Source organism: Ammospiza nelsoni, chromosome 17 (genome assembly GCF_027579445.1).
Source record: "Ammospiza nelsoni isolate bAmmNel1 chromosome 17, bAmmNel1.pri, whole genome shotgun sequence".
Classification (NCBI taxonomy): domain Eukaryota; kingdom Metazoa; phylum Chordata; class Aves; order Passeriformes; family Passerellidae; genus Ammospiza; species Ammospiza nelsoni.
Genome location: NC_080649.1, coordinates 15,464,266 through 15,481,219, shown reverse-complemented (window position 1 = coordinate 15,481,219; position 16,954 = coordinate 15,464,266). Strand labels below are relative to the sequence as shown.

The 16,954-nt window shown below is 54.3% G+C and overlaps 2 protein-coding genes across 2 annotated transcripts in view; one reads left to right on the top strand and one right to left on the bottom strand.

Annotated features, from left to right (window-relative positions):
• Nucleotides 1-16,954, top strand: part of TEDC2 (tubulin epsilon and delta complex 2) — a 77,624-nt gene that overhangs the window by 33,226 nt on the left and 27,444 nt on the right. The gene's annotated exons all lie outside the window — the stretch shown is intronic.
• The window catches only part of LOC132080961 (ankyrin repeat and fibronectin type-III domain-containing protein 1-like), a 247,480-nt gene that overhangs the window by 226,993 nt on the left and 3,533 nt on the right, over nucleotides 1-16,954 (bottom strand). Inside the window, exon 2 of the mRNA XM_059484388.1 lies at nucleotides 15,956-16,072. The gene's annotated coding sequence lies outside the window, so the exon portion shown is untranslated. The remainder of the gene's footprint in view (nucleotides 1-15,955; nucleotides 16,073-16,954) is intronic.

Sequence of the window (16,954 nt, the reverse complement as noted above, 5' to 3'; positions counted from 1 at the left end):
CTGATAGCTGCAGCTCCTGGAGCCCTGCTGGATGCAGCCTGCCCAGAGGCCTGGGCAAGGGTACAGAGAGTCACCAGACAGTGATGAGACTTTTAGGCAAGTTGTGTCACCAGTGCAGCCAGGAATGTCTCTGCCTGGAGGGTAAATCCATCCAGTGACCTTCGTGAGTCACTGCCTGCTGACTCACTCCCTTGGGCAGCCTGGGCTGAGCTGTAGGCAAGGAGATGTCATGGTGACAAGGACTCGGTGACTGTCCCCCAACACAGGAGCCTTGCAGGTTCTCCAGGATGGCAGGAGCCTGTTTGCAACAGCAATCAGCCCCCCTGTGCTCTCCTGCACTCCCTCCCACCTCCTCATGCCCCAGGCCATCATCACAGGGCAGGGACTTGCTCTGCTCTTGTGCCAGGACAGCTCCAGCACAGCCAGGGAAGGGGAGTCACTGTGCAATGTGCCAAGGAGTCAGGTGGACAGGAGCAAAAGGCCACGGTGCAGCACAAAGCAGAGAACTCAGAGCCAGAGCAGCAGCCAGCCCCCAGGCACACCCCTGAGCTGCTGCACGGCAGCCTGTGCCACACCAGGCACGTTCCCTGGCACCTGCAGGGCACACCTGGGGTGCCCTCTGCCATCACTGCCTCAGCCCCACCAGCAGGGCATAGGGATGCAAGGCTGGGCTGGGCACAGAGAGGCAAGGCTGGCACAGGGATGCAGGCTGGGCACAGGGATGAAGGGCTGGGCACAGGGATGCAGGGCTGGGCACAGGGATGAAGGGCTGGGCACAGGGATGCAGGGCTGGGCACAGGGATGCAGGGCTGGGCACAGGGATGCAGGCTGGGCACAGGGAGGCAAGGCTGGGCTGGGCACAGGGATGCAGGCTAGGCACAGGGATGAGGGGCTGGGCACAGGGAGGCAGGACTGGCACAGGGATGCAGGCTGGGCACAGGGATGCAGGCTGGGCACAGGGATGCAGGCTGGGCACAGGGAGGCAAGGCAGGGCTGGGCACAGGGTGGTAAGGCTGGGCACAGGGATGCAGGCTGGGCACAGGGATGCAGGCTGGGCACAGGGATGAAGGGCTGGGCACAGGGATGAAGGGCTGGGCACAGGGATGCAGGCTGGGCACAGGGATGCAAGGCAGGGCTGGGCCAGCTCCTTCCCCCTCACAAACACAAAGATCTCCTCACAGGAGCCATGTGAAAGGGTCGGTGTCAGGGCTTGCTCTGGGAGCACCACACAGGGTCACAGCTCTAATATTAGAGCACAGATGATGACAGGGAAGCAGGGAAGGAACAATAAAAGAACCATATAAATAGCAGCATTGTGCTTACTGGGTTTCACAGGGCATCTGATGTCAAATGGGATCGCTCACTCAGAGATGAAGTCTCTAATTGATTCCCATCTGACAGTTTCTTATCCAGCACTTGTTCACCGGCCAAACAAGCTGAGTAAATATGCTTTGTTCTACCATTAAAGCAGTGACAAATCATTGGCTTGCAGCAAACCCAGTGTAAACAGCATCCTTCCTCTGGGCCAGATCTCCTCCTGTTCCCCTGGCACCCTCCCACTGCTGTGCTGCCCTCGGATGCTCTGCCAGCCCCTTCCTGGCCTGTGTGATGGGGACAAGCACACACTTGGCTTTGGGAAGAGAAGCTGCTCTCTCCAGGGGGTTTGGGCTCCAAAACACCTTTGCAGATCTCAAGGGAAACTTGCTGCAGCCCAGAACATGCATTTCAAACCAGAGACATCCAATCTACAGCCTAGAAACAAGAGTCCTTACAGGAGGCAGACCCTGATCTGAGCAGAGCCAGCTTAGCCTGGCAGTGCCACAGACACATTTTATGGTCAAGCAGAATTCAAGACAGACTGGAGATGTTCTTGCTCTAGACACGTTTGTCCTGACCTTTGGAGTGGCCCCAGAAGATTCCAGCACCCCAAAGACCATCAGGAACTGTCAGGTTTTCTGCTCTTTTTCTATAAAGAGGCTGCTTAGGGAGATTACAGAAGCCTGGGTGCTCCATGGTGCATTCCTGGCATCCACAGCTATGGGATGAGGTATGACAGTGGATATATCCCAGGTGAGTCCTTTTTGGATCCAGCTATAGACCTGCTGGCCAAGATTGTGCCTAGTGCCTTCCAAATGAGCCACCTGCCCCCCAAGGTCCAGGCCCTTGTTACCTGCCTGGGGAGCAGCACCTCCCTTCATCCATTTTCCATGAACTACCCCTGAGTTTCACTGCCAGTTCCTGGGTTTTGTATAGAGATGAGGTGAGCAACAGTCACACCTTCCTCTGACTCAGAGCCTTCATGATTCTGTAAGCCTGGACCAGGTTTTCATTCCATTCTCATTCAATCAAAGCACATTTTTTTTCTCTCCTGTTCCAGACTGCTGATGGAGCCCCCACAGCAGTGCTGAGGTGTCACCACCACAGACTTCTCCATCCCTGACACTCCAAAGGTGACACACAGCTGACCCTTTGCCTTCCATCACCCAACTCCTTTCCAGCACCTGAAAGACCCCTCTTAGAAACACAGAGTTGTTAAGGTTGGAAAGGACATTTAAGATCACCAAACCCACCAAGCACCACCACCATGTTCACCTCATGTTGGTGTGCTGGAGCACCAGCAGTGAAAACAGCTCAGCTGAATCCTGCAGGGATTCATGGAGCCAAGGGTGCTGCTCACCCAGGAGAGCACCTTTCCAGGTGCATCCCACCACCCAGCCAGCACCTGGACCATCAGCACACACCAGGCTTCATGGAAAAGCCAGCTGGTGGCACCTGAGGGAGTGCTGAACACATTGTACCTCCTGCTGTCCAGCTGCTGGCTGGATCAGGCTCAGTCTCTCAATTTTTCCACACTGGGGGTGCAGCATCCCTCAGTGCAAAGCTCCTGGCTCACTCTCCTGCTGCTGTGACCAAGAGCAAAGCCACAGTTTGGCCAAACAGCCATCACCCACGCCAACAGGAGAGCAGCAAATGACACAAACCCTGCTGCCTCAGGTCATGCCAAGCATTGCTGCAGCAGCAGCTTCACCAGGAGGTTTGGCTTAAACACCCTGGGATCCCAGGGTAAGCTACATCTTTGCTTCTCAACATTTGTTAAACCTCAAATGGAGGAAATCCAAAGAAAGGGAAAAAAAACCCTCAATATTTTTCAAACATGATCGCTGAGAGACCTTGTGGTTTTGTGAAGGGGCCACTCAAAGTATATATTGCTTTTCAAACCCAGATGAGAATCACTGCCACAACAAGAGTCTTTTTTCAATTTTGGGCCCAGTGAGGAGTAGGGAGTAGTGGGTGAGGGTAGAAATTTAGTGCACATATTTGCTGTAGGGGCTGACAGGCCTTAAAAGGTGCCTGTCAAGGGACACACCTGAAAACATGTGAGGAAGCAAAAGTATAAAATCCTACCTGAGCTCTACTCTAGGATGTTTCCTAAATGTTGAGCTTAGTGCTGAAGTTTGGAATTTTCCTTAGCAAAGCTGGAATCACACATTCATCACAGAACTGCAGAGGAGGAGGAGCTGAGAGCCCAGCAGGAAGGGGTGGCTGTAACCAACCAGGATGAACAGCACCCCTGGAGCTGCACACAGAGGATCTGTTTTCCTCCCAAATCCACTCACAAATGCTCTGACCAGGGCACCCCCAGGTGGTGCCAGACCCATGCCCTCAGCAGAAAGCTCATGAGGGAGTGCCACAGCCACAAGGTCATCCTGCAGGAGTGACTCCCAGCCCCTGCTCTGGAGGACTGCAATGCTCTGTCCCCTGAAAACATTGTTGTCATCATCTGGAAAACAGAGGAATAATATAATCACATGTTTCTGATATCTCTGTTTACAACTACATTTCCAAGTCCTCCCCAGAAAACATCTCTTGGGAACATTTCTGTAAGCATAGCTTAGCTGGAAAACCTTGGGCTCTGGCTCGGAGATTACAGCAAATCCACCTCACGTGGCTCCCAGTGAACTGGGAACAAGTGACAGCTTGAGGCTCAGCTGAGAGCTCAAACAGGAGAAGGGGAGAGAAAGTGGGAACATCCTCAGATGCACTTAGCTGGTCACAGACTCCTGGTTTAGCACATCCTGAGCTCATTGTTTTACACACATGGCAAATATTCCAGGTCAAAAACCACTCAAGTCTATGGCAAGACCTTACCCCTCAACTCTGCTGCCACTGGACTTGGCCTCAGGCAATTCCTCTGATTCTGCCAAACCAAGTTACTCACACTGAAACCTTTATTCCAGGATCAGACCTGCTGCAATTGTCACTTCTGCAGGAGAATTCCTAGTTATGTTTGAATTTTAGCGTCCCAACAAAAAGGAGAGTTTGTGATCCTTTAAGCAGTGTTCCCTGCTCAGGGTTTGAAGGATACTCTTCATGTTTCCAGTATGGGTGGAGGTAAGATTTACAGTGTCCTTAAACTGTCCACTTCCCTGCCTTTAAATGCCTGGGGTGTATGAATGAGGCAGCACAGCCAAACCACCATCCCTCAGAACCCCCACAGGAACTCCCCATCTCACCCCTGCTTGGGGCAGACATGGAAACATTTCTTCCAAGTCTCCAAAAGGTGGAAGGGAGTTCACAGTAGCTGATGTGTCAGTCAGTGAACAACAGCACTGAAACCCAAAATCCTGGGGCTCCAACCTGAGGTGCTCCTGGGGTTGGAAGCAGCACCCTGAGACCCATGGGGAGCTAGCACCTCACCTGCCCCTCCAGCCAACACTGTCAAAGATGGACCTTTCTCCTGTGCTGTCCATGACAGAGAAGCAAACTTGACTTCCAAACACCTTACACCATCCCTGCCCTAGGGAACGGGTCTGTCCTGTACCACATCACGCCACCCTCTATATGGACACATTCCTACTAACTCCTCCGTATTTCTACTCACTATTTCTGTCCAACCAGGCCCAAAGGACGGTCCAGAAGGACAGAAGTCCCTGCACAAGGTCCCAAAGCACTTGGCCAAGCCATGGGATTTCAGTGAACTCCACACAGGGCCGCAGTATCAGCCCCTGGGCAAAGGGTTTAGAGCCCATGGCCTGTGCCCACCTCCACCCCGGGCAGATCCTGGTGCCAGGCACACTGAGAGAGTCCCAGGTGTGAGGCACAGGATGGGCAGAGGTGACAGGGCCCCGAATTCCCTGGCTGTGAAAGATCAGCCTTGCCCCTCTGCCAAGCAGTTCAAGATCTAAACCTGAAAAGCAGAGCAATAAGGGACCACAGGCAACACGAAACCTCAAGTTTCACCCAGCTCTCTTCCCAGGGAACTGCAAATATTTGCAGTGTTTTATCCAATATCCCTCTGTGTTTGCCCAGTGCCCAAAGATAAACGAACAGGTCACGTACACTTAAGATATAAAGATTTTATAAGACTTCAGCACAAACACCAGCTAGGCTCTGTTGCCACAGGGAAACAATTGGCATCCGTGGGCAGCCAGGGACCCCGAGTGCTGGAGCCTTGCCAGCCCCAGGGATGGATGTTCAGATCACATTCACCAGTTTGTCCATGTCAATGCCCACTGTCCCCTGTCCCCAGCAGAAGCCACCCCAGGGGACTGAGCCAGCATGGGCACAGCCATGGCTGGAGGTGAGTGCACTTTCAGGAGGTAAGATTTGCTGCAAGCACCTCTGGGAGCCTCTTCCAAAACCTCCACAAATGCAAGATAACAGCATGTTCTTGAGCTTTTTGCACTGAAGATGACACAAGGGTTGTGACCCTCATGTTCAGTTTGTGTGACCACCCCAGAGCCAGGTCTGTATCTCCACACAGGCAGGCAATGCATCACCAACAGCAACATCCATTCCCTCTTCATGCTCCTTTTTCTGCTCTGTTTCTCCTAGAAATGCTCCTGACCAATCCTAGCAGCCCAGTTTCCAAGCTTTGGCTCCCTCTCCCCTACAGCCTGTTTTCAATCATGTGTTAAAAGGGCAAGCAATGCAGAAACAAATCTGCACTAAAGGTCAGCAGCTTCCCCCACCCTGCAAGGCTGAAGGAAAGCCCCTCTGGCCCCAGCAGAGCAGAGTCCCTGATCCAGCCCCAGCCATCTCTCCCTCGCCCACCTCAGGCCCAGAACAGCTGGGCAAGGCCAGGACCAGATGAGTTATGGCCAGAACTGGGTGCTACCAGCCCTTGCCATTGCCACACTGGGAGATGTCACTCCAGAGCATCACCACCACAGTTCTGAACAGAACATCATCTCTACAGTTCTGTTTCTCTATTTTTCTGGACATTGTGAGCTCCCAAAACTGCTCACCAGCATCACACCAGCACTCTGTGCTGGTCCAGCCTCACCTCGAGTCCTGGGGGCAAGTTTTGGGTGCCACAATATCAGAAGGACCTAAACAGGAAAACATCCAAAGAAGGGACATGAGGATGGTGAAGGGTCTGGAGCGGCCATAGGAGGAGCAGCTGAGGGCTTCTTCAGCCTGCAGGAGACTGAGGGCAGACTTCATCAGGGTCTGCAGCTTCCTCTCAAGGGGGCAGCTTCAATCTCTGTGACCAGGGACAGGGCCCAGGGAATGGCTGGAGCTGTGTCAGGGCAGGGTCAGGTTGGAGATCAGGAAAGGTTCTTCCCCCAGAGGGTGCTGGCACTGCCCAGGCTCCCCAGGGAATGGGCACAGCCCCGGGGCTGCCAGAGCTCCAGGAGAGCTTGGACAGCACTGCCAGGGATGGACAGGGTGGGATTGTTGGGGTGTCTGTGCACGGACAGGGGCTGGGCTGGATGATCCAGGATGGGATGATGTGCCCAGTCCATCTGGAGTGCTTTGCTGAAGGAGCAGCTGCTCTGGCAGCCCCTTCCAGCATCTCTCCCCCTCCTGCAAGGTCTCCTCTGCTACACTGCCATCACTGTCATTTCAGAGACAACAACTGACCACAAAAATAAAAAGCAAGGGCACTGCTGCCAACTCTCCTGCTTCCCCAAACCCCCCTTGTGGGCTGAGGAAATAACAAGTTCACCCTTAAGGCCTGCCCTTCATCCCAGTAAATTTGCTCTTCCCAGACAGAAACCCCTCAGTCCCAGGTACCACAGCTGCCAGACAGAGGCAGAGAACAGGAAAGCTGGATGGTGACCATGGTGAAGCCCCTGCCAGGCCCTGCACTGTGAGATAAGGAGCTGGGAACAGAACAAGCAAAGCTTCCCACCAGAGCAGGGGCGTGCTGGGAGCAGGGCCATCGACACCAATCCGGAAGGGCAGGCTTGGATCTGGACTCAGAGACACCCATGGGTCCCCACATCTTGGGAGCACACAGGGAAAGGAAGCTGGGCTATTTTTTCCCCCCTTCTCAGAAGATTTGGCTCCATCTGAAGTCAGCCTCACAAGGTCAATGCTCTGGCAGGGACTGGGAAACTTCCGAGATGATTCTGTTGTTTTAATTTTGTAACATTGCAGGACTGGCTCAAATAATAAGTCCAGTTTTTCTCTGGGTACTCAGCCCCCCAAGCTGGGGACAAGGAGCAGATTGAAGACCCCATCAATTCCAAAAGAGGAAAGAGTCAGCAAAATGCTGCAGCACTCAGACACCCACAAGTTTCTGCACCACATGGGATCCACCCAAGGGTGCTGAGGAGGTGCTGGAAGAACTCACTGAAGCACTTTCCATCATTTACCAGCACTCCTGGCTTACTCAGCTGCCTGGAGGTGCCAGTGTGGTGCCCATCCACAGGAAGAAGAATCTGGGGAACTGCAGGAGTGCCAGTGTGACCTCAAGGAGCAGATCATCTCAGGGCAAGCAGGTGGCACGTTCAGGACAGCCAGGGAATCAGCCAGCACAGGCCCAGGAAAGGCAGGGCCTGCCTGAGCAACCTGGCCTCCTTCTGTGCCAGGGTGATCCCTTCAGCTGATGGGTAACAAAAGTGTGTGGATGTGTCTACCTGGACTCAGTAAAGCCTTTGTTACCCACAGCATTCTCCTGGGGAAGGTGGCTGTTCATGGCTTGGACAGGGCACTGCTTGCTGGGTGAGAAATGGGCTGGAGGCCGGGCCCAGAGGGGTGGGGAACAAACCAGTGGTGTTCCCAGGGCTCAGAGATGGGGCCAGGTCTCTTCCAGATCTTTGATGAGCTGGCCAAGAGGGTCCAGGGCACTCTCAGATCACGGGTGACACCAGTTTGGGCAGGGTATTGATCTGCCGGAGGGCAAGACGTCTCTGCAGAGGGATCTGGACAGGCTGCATCCAAGGGCCCAACAACGAAAATCCAACGAGACTCAGTGCCTGGTCCTGCATTTGGGTCACAACAACCCCATGGGATGCTCTGAGACTGGAACACAGCAGCCAGGACATGCCCAGTGGGGAAGGCCCGGGGGTGCTGCTCAGGTGATGCAGCCGAGTGAGACAGGCGTGCCCAACCCAAGTGGGCCAGAAGGGCAGTGCTGGCTGCTCACACAGCTCCAGGGTGGCCAGGGACCCAGGGCAGGACCATTCCCCTGCACTGGGCACTGCTGAGGCACTGCATGACCTGCCCGTGCTCCCTGGGCACTGCAGCAGGGAGCTTTACACTGCCCAGGAAAGATGAAGCTCTGTTCAAACACACAACCACAAACTCAAATTACCACCTCCAAAGGCAAGCCCAAAGCCACAAGATGAGTTTTGTCCCCAGAACTCCCTCCAAGACGAAATAATACGATATCTTGCACTAAACCTGTGGCTCCTGCTGCATTTCCCCCTTGCAGTGGCAGCAGCAGAGCCCCCTCAGTGCACACCCACACACAGACACCAGACCAGCTTCACCACCCTCGTGGCTCGGGGTGGATTTGCACATTTTTATCACATTATGTATGTTTGCCCAATTCATTTCACTACAATGGGAGAAGAGCTGGAAAGCTAAATTAAGCTGCAGAGGCAGGAGTGTTAAAAAAAGATCAAAGGTCCGTCATTTAAAATTAATTAATTCAAGCTTGAACTATTAACATAAATTAACATTTCAAACCACACACAAGAATATACCCCTTTCCAAGTAATTTTGAAGAACCTCTAGTGCTGCAAGATAAGGTAATGGCACATTCCATTCATTTGCAGGATGCACAGCAGTGGTTAACCTCCACTTAATTAGGACTAATTGTAATTTTGTGGGAATAGGGCAAGCACACATTGTAAGAGATCCTCTTGACATTGCACCTCACAGGGAGGGCACAGAGCTCTTTATGCCACCTCTCCCTACACATTATCCATCTGCAGCCCCCATGCAGGCTCAGCTGGAAGAGCAGAGGCATTTCACACAGGGCCACGGCTACCAAGGCAATAGACAGCACAGGACTTCACTTCCACAGCACCCCTGCTATGGGCAAAGGGAAGGCACATGGACCCTTGAACACCAGAGTCACTGAGGAAGGGCTGCAGAGAGCTGCAGGAGCAGCAGCCCATGGCAAATAACAGGCAAAGAGCACACAAAGCCCTGGAGGAACACCAGCACTGAACCCCGCTGGAGCTGTGCCACACGTTGCAAGGTGTGACACCTTGAGAGGACGGGAAGGTGAAACCCTCCTGCCCAGGCTCAGAGCCAAACCTGCACCTGCCAGGGGGCCAGGATGGGTCACAGCGTGAGCCCTGTGCCACCCACAGCCCCTCTGCTCTGCCCTCCCTGAGCACAAGGCACATCCCCTCCTCAGCAGCCTCACCCCGAGTCCTCACCCACCAAACCAGTCCTGGGCAGGAGCCAGCACTGAGCTGGAGCCTGGGAAGGCTCCTGGCACCATTGGTGCCTCCAGCTTCACCACCAGCCCTGCTCCAGCCTTCCCCCACAGGCTCTGCCTCCTCCCCAGCCTGGCCCAGCTCCCACAACAGCTCCATGCACACTTCTGCTCTCACCTATGCAAAAACAACACTGTGGGATGCCCTCCTGCTCCATTAACCCAAATTGATGCAAACCATAATTCAAAGGAGTTAAAGACATCCACCCTAAAATTTTTCAAATTTGCCTAAATCTTCTTAAAAGGCTCCAATTCCTGTTCTACCTGAAGCTTCTCTGCAAGTGGCAGGAATTGCTGCAGGGTCACAGAGGCTGCACCCACCTGGGTCAATGCCAGCCCTGAATGTCCCCCAGGAGCCAGGGGACACCCAGGCCTGCCTTCCCTGGGCCTGACCCCCACTGGGACCCACAGCAGCAGCACAGCCTGTGCTCACAGGACACAGCTGCTTCCACTCACACCCAGGGAGAGAGGGAAGGACCAGAGCCTGGAAACCAGAGGTCCCTCTCTGTGGCAGCTGTGTTACAGGTGCCCACAGAAGGTAGATTTTAGAATTTAGAATGAGATGGCATTTAGGGTCCATGCCAGCCCAGAGCAGTGTGTGGTTCTGTGAAGCACTGACCTCCCCACGTGGGCACTGCCAGCCCAGGGAGGGTGCCCTGCACTCAGCATGTGTGCCCTTGGCTTTTCACCCCCTTCAGCCTGAACTGCTCACCCCTGAGGACACCTCCTGCCACCACCAAGCCAAGCAAAGCAGTGACTTCATCGCAGCTTCCTTCACCTAAATTGTCCCAGGAGACCCCGGCGCTGCTTTCCAGCATCCTCCCCACGCAGCTGCACGCCCCCACTTCCTTCCTCTGCCTCACATCACCTCCCTCAGGCTGCCCTTAGCCTCCAGCCTGCCTGTGTGCTGCAGGACAGCCAAACCAGCCAGGGACAGGGATCCCTCCTCTCCAGGGCTCCCACTCACAACAAGAAACCCCCAGAGGCTCCTCAGGGTCAGTGGGGCTGATGCAGAGCCAAGCTGGGGAGAACAGGCAGGGCAGGATCCTCACCAGCTCAGGGTCAAGCCCAAGAACAGGGAGCAGTGGCATCAGCACTCTCTGCCCTGAGCTTAGGAACTTCTCTGAGGATCAGGCAGAGGCACATTTGCACCCAAACTGCTCTGTCCATCCCCCAAAAAACACGGGATGGCATCAGCATGCCAAGGTGGCGAAGCACAATCAGCCAAGGAAGGAAAATGCCTGCAACATCAACAAAAACCTGGAAATATTTTGGAAAGAGATAGTTTCATTCTGTTTTTCTGTGAGGCACAGCCAAAAAAAAAAAAAAAGTGCTTGAAATAATTGTATTTAAAGCTTTTTGAAGCACCACGTTGCTCAGCCAGCTCCACTAGACAGACACTCCCCAGCACCATCCCCAGCACACTGGTGACATTCCTGAGGGTTCCTCTGGATGTGGCCAGGGCCCAGCAAGTACAATTAAGGCAGACCTAGTTTAAAAACAATAGCACATTGCTTTCAGACTCATCTGGTCGCTTTTACCAAGCCTGTGCTCCCAGCCCTAAAATAATCTATCAGCAAGAGTATCTCCATTGATTTGGAGGGACTTCAGCTCAGCACACAAACTGTAACATCCACCTGCCCTCTCACAGGCCAAAACTGTTCTTGAGATCATGCTTTTGTCCTCAAAGCACTCCCCATGATTCAGGCAGGCTGCTATCCCTCACAGAGCCATGGAATGGTGGGAAGGGACCTTTAGGACCATCCTATCCCACCCCTGCCATGGCAGGGACACCTCCCACTGTCCCAGGCTGCTCCCAGCCCTGCCCAGCCTGGCCTTGGGCACTGCCAGGGATCCAGGGGCAGCCACAGCTGCTCTGGGCACCCTGTGCCAGGGCCTGCCCACCCTGCCAGGGAACAATTCCTCATTCCCAATATCCCATCCATCCCTGCCCTCTGGCAGTGGGAGCCATTCCCTGTGTCCTGTCCCTCCATCCCTTGTCCCCAGTCCCTCTGCAGCTCTCCTGGAGCCCCTTCAGGCCCTGGCAGGGGCTCTGAGGTGTCCCTGGAGCTTCTCCTCTCCAAGTGAGCATCCCCAGCTCCATCAGCACTTGGGATGCTCCTTAAGAGCAGAAGGGGCACAGTTTGAATCAACCCAAAACATCAGCATCACACATGGTGCTTGTGACTTCATATTTTCTAAATTTTTAGGTTTGATAATTTTGAACAGCTCCGTTTCTCCCTTAATTGGTGCAATTGTTTTTAACCCTGCTCCTGGAGCCACGTTGCCATGGCTACCCTGCACCAGCCTGGGTGAGCGAGGTGTATTTTTAGAATTGCCAAAATACACATCTCCAACAGAGCCTTTCTGGACAGAGCTCTCCTTGTTCCACGACAGAGGAATTAAGGCATTCAATGGAATTAAAATGTGGGAAATTCAAAACAGATTAAGAGAGAGGCCCGCGGTGCAGCTGGTGCACGGCACGGGGTGGTGCCTGGGGCTGGGCTGGGGACAGGAAAGGGGACAGGGCTGGGGCTGGGGACAGGGCTGGGGACAGGAACGGGGACAGGGCTGGGGACAGGGCTGGGGACAGGAAAGGGGACAGGAAAGGGGACAGGAAAGGGGCTGGGCACAGGAATGGGGACAGGGCTGGGGCTGGGGACAGGGCTGGGGACAGGAACGGGGACAGGGCTGGGGCTGCTGGGGACAGGAACGGGGACAGGGCTGGGGACAGCGCTGGGGACAGGGCTGGGGCTGGGCTGGGGACAGGGCTGGGGACAGGGCTGAGGCTGCACCTCCCCAGGACACCGTGGGACAGCCCAGGGACCAGGTGCTGCCATGGATGGAACCCACGTGGGCTCCATGGGTCAGCAGGGAAGAGCTGCTCAGGGCCCATGGGGCTGTGCCTGAGGAGAGCTCAGGGCTGGGGGACAGACAGACACAGGTGACATTGTGGGGGTGTCAATAGAGCACCTGCTCAGGGCACAGCAGTTGAGACATTCTGGCAAATGGCAGAGGTCCTGTGTTGGCAGACCCTGATCCTCACCCAAATGTGTGCTGGAGGAGCAGCACAGTGGGACTCAGGAGGCATCTGGGAGCACTGGTGACAGCTCCCTGACACAGGAGAGAGGGGACAGCACAAAGAGACACCTGCTGGGCCTCACTGCCCATGAGGAAGGACTGCTGAGGGACATGAAGGCCTTGAGCAGCCTTGGCTGCAGCCCCACAGGTGTGGGGACACTGATGGAGCAGCAGCCCCAGCAGGTCCCTGTGAATTCCTGACAGTGACACTGGGCTGGCCATGGCCAGGCAAACCCTGAGGTGCAGAGATCCATCCCTCAGACTGCCCAGCTCCAGCACTCCTGGCACCCCTCCAGAGTGTCCCTGCCCAGCAGAGCTCCCTCAGCTTCAGGGCAGAAAACACAGCTGGGCTGAGCCACAAGAAAACACCAGGAAGGAAATGGAAAGTGTAGCAAAGATTAACACCATTTTCCCTGAAGTCAGCAATAAGGGGAGGGAAAGCTGGGGGCTCCAGCATCAACGTGTCCTTTAGCAGGAATGAACCACCTCAAAGAAGCTGCTGAGCTGTGGCACCATGAGCTGACCCAGGTTCCTGCGAGGACCCATCAGGGACAAGGGACAGCACAGCCAGAGGAGGCCACGGTGCCAGCAAGAGCCATCCCCTGCTCCAGCCCTGTGATGCTGCAGCTCTGCTGTCCCTGCACTGCACCCCCAGGGAGCTGCAGGCAGAGGCTGGAGAGAACCAAAGAACCTTTCACCTCCAGCGTGGCTGGGATGGCTGAGCTCAGCCTGGGTTTGGATCAGAAGCTGCACTCAGACTCAGCTCACAGGTACAGGACTGGAGAGAGACCGAGGGCACAGCAGGTCCTGGGGGGGCACAGCAGGTCCTGGGGGAGGCACAGGAGAGGGTCTCCATCAGCACAGCCCTGCTCTTGCTGGGCAGCAGCTGCACATGCAGAACCATCCACCTGCAAGGGAAGGCATGGCCTGCTGACAGCCATTGCCCCTGAGCCTGGGCACCACCACTGCAGGACCTCTCAGCACCCTGGCCACCCACCCTGGTGGCCACAGGCTGTCTGTTCAGGAACACACCAATGACATCAGGAAACACAAAACAAAAAATGAAGATAATATTCTAGAGGTGCAAATACCCAGGAGCGAATCTTCTGGTTTACAGAGCAGCTGTGTTTGAGAGCTCCTAGGGTCTTGAAAATTTACATAGACTAGAGAAAAGAATAGCTCAGAGAGACATTTACATGCTGTAAGTCAAATAGAATCATAAACACGAAGACAACAGCAGAGTCCAAAGATGTTCCTGCTGCTAAAGCCTCTCTGAATCCCCCTGCAGCCACTCTTCCCACAGGAGCCATGCCATGGACCATGACTGCTCCTGGCTGAAGCTGGGCTCTGCCAGCAGCACTCCAGGGGCACTGTGCAGCTGGAGAGATGCCCTCTCAAAAATCATCTGCACAATTCATTTCAGAGTCAGAGCAGTCTGCCAGCAGCTCCAGTCATGCTGTCCCATCCCTTTCACAGGGACATGAGTAATTATTGAGCACTCTAGCTACTAAAACTGATTACAGCAAAACAAACTAATTTTGTTGCAAGGCAATGCTGTGACCTCGCTAACGATGGTAGCAATGGGCTAACAATATTTCTCCCTTACACAGCGATGTCTTTCATTAGCGCTCAAGCTGTTTTGTAAAGGAGCTTAGTGCATTCCTATAAACTCATTTGCATAGGAGGAGACCCAAGCCAACACCCGCATATGCAGAGGCTGCTCGCTGGGAAGCAGTCTGGATTGAGAGCTTGGAGAAACATCACCCTGCAGCCAGGAACGATAAACCGAGGAGCAGGGCCGGTGTGGGGGCAGCCCTGCCCTCCCTGCCTCTTCAAAGCTGCTGCATCCCAGCCAGACCTGCACAGCAGCTTTGCTCCTCCTGCATCACAAACCTGCACCTCTCATCTCGTCCTTGTGAAGGCGGAGAACAACTCTGGGCATCCAAACTCACCGTGAGGGTCACACAGATGGACACATTCCACAGCACAGTTATTAACCTCCCTGCGTGTGGAGCTGACCAGCAGCTCCTTAAAGCTCTCACAGCTCCTCTCTTACAAGGCATTAGCCACTACACAGAGCTCCAGCTGCCCTCCAGCCAGTCTGATGTCCTGCACAAGGCACACCAACAAAGATCCTTCGCAAGAACTTCCATGAAGAGCCACCTTTGCAAATTCTGCTTTCCCCTTCATCCTTTGTGCACTTACAGACACACCAGGGACGTTGAGCATGTACCAGCTTCAGAGCAAGCTGCCCCAGCAAGGGCATCTCTCCTGATGGCGACAAGAGAAGCTGGGATCTGCCAGGTTCAGCAGAGGGAGCAGCCCCTGCCAATGCCCTGAGGGCCGGGACAGGGATCCTGCTGCTCCTGGAGGGGCTGGGATCCCAGCAAGCAGCAGGAGGCAGATTGGAAGGGCTGAAACACTTCTCACTCAGAATCACCTGCAGTCAGGGCCTGATTGAACCCACCCCTGTCACAGAGTCAGCAGCCCAGGCACCACACAGCTCCCACTCCAAGGCCAAGTGAGATTTCCCCTACACTTGGAGCAGCAGGGACAACAAAACCTCAAGATAGGGCTGCCCATAACACCCCATCCCCCAGCCTGCCTTTCCCCTGCCCTGCAGCCAAAAGCCTCAGGGCACTTGCTAATCACTAATCACTAATCACTAATTAACAAGACCTTACAGCTCTGCTTTGGACGAGGGCTGGGAAATCACTTCTCCCCATCTCAAAGATAAGGAAAAGCCCAGCACAAAAGGAGATGATGCTCTCTGAGGTCCCCACAGGCTTGTCTGGAGTTGAGCAGCTGAACCCCCCTGGCCTTGCAGGGCTGCACCAGCAGTGCTGCCTGCACCTGCTGACAGGTGAGGGGTTTGTGGCCATTGCTTTACAGTTCCCAGCCAAGGCTCACACACGGGTTAAATGCATTTAAAGAATGGATTAGTCCACTCACCCCTCTGCACTTTAGAAAGGGATGTTTGTGCAACAAAACAGCAGAGATTCGATCTAAGGAGATCAATCACAGCCAGAGGGCAACTGCTCTGCTCCCACTGAGCACAGCACTGTATGGCAGGGGGAGCTTCACCTGAGCTCACATCCCAGGGACTTCTGGGCTTCTTATGCAGCTCACACATTCTCAGCACTCCATGAAACACTAAAAGCAGGACAGGCAGCTGCCCTGCCCCACTCTTACCACTTGCAGGCTGTCACGGTGTCACTCGGATGCTCTGAGAGGCAAAGTCACCCTCTGCCAGCTCTGTGCTGCAGACATGGGCACAGAGCACCTCCGAGTGATGTCCCCAGGTGCCTCCTGTAAAGAAACACAACCAAAGCTGGGTGTTAGACTGGTTACACACGCCCAGAACCAGGCTGGATACTGGCACCAGGGTGATGTGCAGGCACACCAAGAACATTCACCTGAACATTCTACAACCAAGGGGGAAATGGGCAAGTTCTTGAGACAAGTAGGTTTCTGCCTCTCTTTTGGAAGAAGGCTTACAAATGCTAATCCCAAAGCACCCAGAACAGGGACAACCCAGCACTACATCCCTGGCAAGGTGGAGGAACAGCAAGGGGAGAGATGGCAGCTCAGAGGCAGCTGCCTCAATGCAGGCAGAGCAGCACTGGAGCTGCCAGAACGTGCTCACACAGCAGGACCAGACCCCATTGCCACCACCAGTGGGAACAGCATCACAGCAGCCCTGCACAAGACCAAGCAGTTCTCAGCCTCCCTCATTTTAGCATTTCTTTTTTCCCTTCAAGTCACTTTTAAGTCACTGAAATCCCTGTGTAAGTCTGGAAGCCCTTGTACTTTGGTGTCTCTCCAGGAGCTTCCAAGCCATCAAAAGAAAACAATTCTACCAAATTCTCCCTGCTTCTCTTTTTAACTCCCTCATGCAGGCACCAAATCTTTGAGGCAGAGGAGCTCAGCCCAGGACCTGAGCCTTGTTTCACACTAAATTTGGTCTGCCAGACATGCAAAAAAAAAAATCACATCAGTCATTCTGCTTCAGAGCTGGTTTCTCAGCATGGAAAATTACATTTCCTACATGTAGCTAATGCATGAAAAGCTTTGAAAGGTCAAAAAATGAAGCCATCAATTTATCACAAAAAGTAACTTCCTATTAAAGCTGCTGCCAGCCTGGGCTCCCCGGTGCAAACACTCCACCTAGAGCCAGCTGTGCCAGCCCTG